The sequence below is a fragment of the Theropithecus gelada genome, chromosome 7b (genome assembly GCF_003255815.1).
Source record: "Theropithecus gelada isolate Dixy chromosome 7b, Tgel_1.0, whole genome shotgun sequence".
NCBI lineage: Eukaryota > Metazoa > Chordata > Mammalia > Primates > Cercopithecidae > Theropithecus > Theropithecus gelada.
In genome coordinates, this window is record NC_037675.1 from 4815803 (window position 1) to 4819417 (window position 3615).

At 48.0% G+C, this 3615-nt stretch overlaps 1 pseudogene; it reads left to right on the top strand.

The window, feature by feature from the left end:
* The first annotated feature begins 273 nt into the window (after window positions 1-273).
* Window positions 274-627, top strand: LOC112629189 (annotated as a pseudogene).
* Window positions 628-3615: the final 2988 nt, after the last annotated feature.

Genomic DNA, 3615 nt, shown 5'->3' on the forward strand with positions numbered 1-3615 from the left:
TTGGTTGAAAAACCAAATATTTGGTTTTGTGCTCCCAGCTGTTCGGAAAAGCCGCCAGTATTTCTCCACCTGGCTTTCCTCTACCACCAGGCAGGAGCACCTGAGGTCCCCCTCCCACCCCACATTCCGCCCGCCCGCACACTCGGACCAGCGCTGTTGATATTTCTGCCCCTATTCTGAGCACACGTCAGCTGAGGGAGCGGGACGCGGCCTGCGGTCAGCGGCGAAGAAGGCAGGCCCTGCGCGGGAATCTCGGAAGCCATGTGATTCATCATGAAGTTCCAGTACAAGGAGGACCATCCCTTTGAGTAGCGGAAAAGGGAAGCAGAAAATATCCGGAAGAAATATCCGGACAGGGTCCCTGTGATTGTAGAAAAGGCTCCAAAAGCCAGGGTGCCTGATCTGGACAAGAGGAAGTACCTAGTGCCCTCCGACCTTACCAATGGCCAGTTCTACTTCTTAATCCGGAAGAGAATCCACCTAAGACCTGAGGACGTCTTATTCTTCTTTGTCAACAACACAATCCCTCCCACTAGTGCTACCGTGGGCCAACTGTATGAGGACAGGCATGAGGAAGATGATTTTCTGTATGTGGCCTACAGTAATGAGAGTGTCTATGGGAAATGAATGGTTGGAAGCCCAGCAGATAGAAGCATCTGGACTTGGGGGTAGGGGAGGGGTGTATGCGTGACTTGGGGAAAGAGAGGGCGGCTCCCACCGCGAGGAGACAGAAGGTGAAGACATCTAGAAACTACACCGCACACACCGTCATCACATTTTCACATGCTCAATTGATATTTTTTGCTGCTTCCTCAGCTCAGGGAGAAAGCTTATCAGGACGGAGCTGTTGCATTGGCTTTGATAGAGGAATGGGGATGATGTAATTTTACGGCATTCCTGAGATTTAATTTTTGTGCAATTTCATAGAAGGGTCAGGAGGTGGACAAGTTGGGGTCAGAGATGATGGCAGTCCAGCAGAAACTCCCTGTACTCCCTTCTCTTTAGGCACATATTCTATTTTTGACAGTTGCACAAGACAAGTAGGGAAAGGGGACTTGTGGTAGTGGACCATACCTGGGAACCAAAAGAGACCCACTGTAATTGATGCTTCGTGGCCCCTGATCTTCCCTGTCCCACACTTCTTTTCTCCTATCCCAGTTACAATCTCACAAACATCACAGTGCCACCCCAGGGGAGGCAGTAGACATCAACCCAGAAATTTAGACAGGGATCTCTTATTTTTGGAAAATAGGGGTTAGGCATGAGGGTGGTTATGATTAAGAAGACAGTTTTGTTATTAAATAGCATTAAACTGGAATTGACAGAGTGTTGAGCATCTCTGTCTAAACTGTTCTTTCTCTCTGGTGCTCCTTCTATCACCCCTACCTTGGAATTTAATAAGCTTCAGGCATTTCCAATTGCAGAATAAAACCACTCCTAGCATCTTCTCTAGTATTTTCCATGTATCAGGACAGAGATGTCTTATGTAGGGAAGGGGCAGGTATGAAGTAAGGTAGATTATCTACACCTCTCACTCATTCAGGATTCTTGCTCCCATGCCACTGTCCCTTCAGTCTCACACAGAAATACTATGTGATGGTCAGCTGCTTCCCTTCTTGGTTATCCACTGCAGCTGCTAGTTAGAAAGGTTTGCAGGGATGACTTTTAGTAAATCATGGGAATTTTACTGATTTATTGATTTGTTATCACTTTTAGGGTTTTTGGGGTGGGAGTGGGGAGCAGGAATTGCACTCAGACATGACATTTCAATTCATCTCTGCAAATGAAAAGGGTTCTTCCTCTTGGGGGAAATCTGTGTGTCAGTTCTGTCAGCTGCAAGTTCTTGTGTAATGAAGTCAATGCCATCAGGCCAAGGAAATAAAATAATTGCTTACCTTAAAAAACAAAACATGGCCGGGCGCGGTGGCTCAAGCCTGTAATCCCAGCACTTTGGGAGGCCGAGACGGGCGGATCACGAGGTCAGGAGATCGAGACCATCCTGGCTAACACGGTGAAACCCCGTCTCTACTAAAAAATACAAAAAACTAGCCGGGCGAAGTGGCGGGCGCCTGTGGTCCCAGCTACTCGGGAGGCTGAGGCAGGAGAATGGCGTGAACCCGGGAGGCGGAGCTTGCAGTGAGCTGAGATCCGGCCACCGCACTCCAGCCTGGGCGGCAGAGCCAGACTCAGTCTCAAAAAAAAAAAAAAAAAAAAAAAAAGAAAAAAAAAAAACATGTGCCAGGTGCAGTGGATTATGCCTATAATCCCAGCAATTTGGGAAGCTGAGGCAGGAGGATTGCTTGAGCCCAGGAGTTCAAGACCAGCCTGGGCAGCATGGCAAGGCCTCGTCTCTACTAAAAATAAAAAAATCAGCCGGGCTTGGTGATGCGTACCTGTAGTCTCGGCTACCTGGGAGACTGAGGTAAGAGGATCACTTGAGCCTGGGGAGACTGAGGCTGCAGTAAGCCAGGATGGCACCACTGCACTCTAGCCTGGAAGACAGAGTGAAACCCTGTCTCAAAAAAAATTATTTTATTTCTGTTGATTAGGAATCTGGAACAGCCTAGGTGAGTATCTCTGAAGGTATCTCACACGGTTGCAGTCTAGACACTGGCTGGGACTACAGTCATCTGAAGGCTTGACTGGGGCCAGACGATCTGCTTGCTCCCAATCTCCCTCATGTGACTGTTTCCTCACCTGTAGCTTCTCCTCCCAATGTGTCAGCTGGCTTCCCCAGGGTGAGTGATTAAGATAGAAAGAAGCAGAAGCTGCAATCTAACCTTGGAAGTGATAGACCATCATTTCTGCCATACTCTTTTGGTCACACAGACCAACCCTGGTACAGTGTGGGAGGGGACTACACAAAGGTGTGAATACTTAGAGGCAAGGATCATAGTGGGTGTATTAGTCAGGGTTCTCCAAAGAGACAGAACCAATAGGATATATAGATATAGAGAACCAGGGAAGCCAGTAGTGTGAGTCCATTTAAGTTCAAAGGCCCAAGAACTTGAGGGGCTGCTGGTGCAAGTCCTGAAGTCTGAAAGCTGAAGAACCTGGAGTTCTAATGTCTGAGATCAAGAGAAGGGTGTCCCAGCTCAGAAGAAAGAGAGAGAAAATTCGCCTTTCATCTGTCCTTTTGCACTATCTGGGCTCTCAGCTGACTGGATGGTACCATCTACCCTGGGTGAGGGCAGATCTTCCTTATCAGTCTACTAATTTAAATGCCAGTCTCTTCCAAACACACAGACATAACCATAAATAATGCTTTCTCAGCTATCTGGGTATTCCTTAATCTAGTCAAGTTGACACCTAAAACTTTTTTTTAGAGACAGGGTCTCACTCTGTTACCCAGGCTTCCATGCAGTGGTGTGATCATAGTTCACTGCAGCCTCAAACTCCCAGGTTCAAGTGATCCTCCCACCTCAGCCTCCCAAGCAGCTAGGACTACAGGCATGTGCTACTGCACCTGGCAAATTTTAAAATTTTTTGTAGAGAGGAGGTCTTGCTATGTTGCTGAGGCTGGTCTTGAACTCCTGGGCTCAAGTGAGCCTCCTGCCTCAGTCCCCCGAAGTGCTGGCATTACAGGCTTGAACCACCACACCCAACTGACACCTA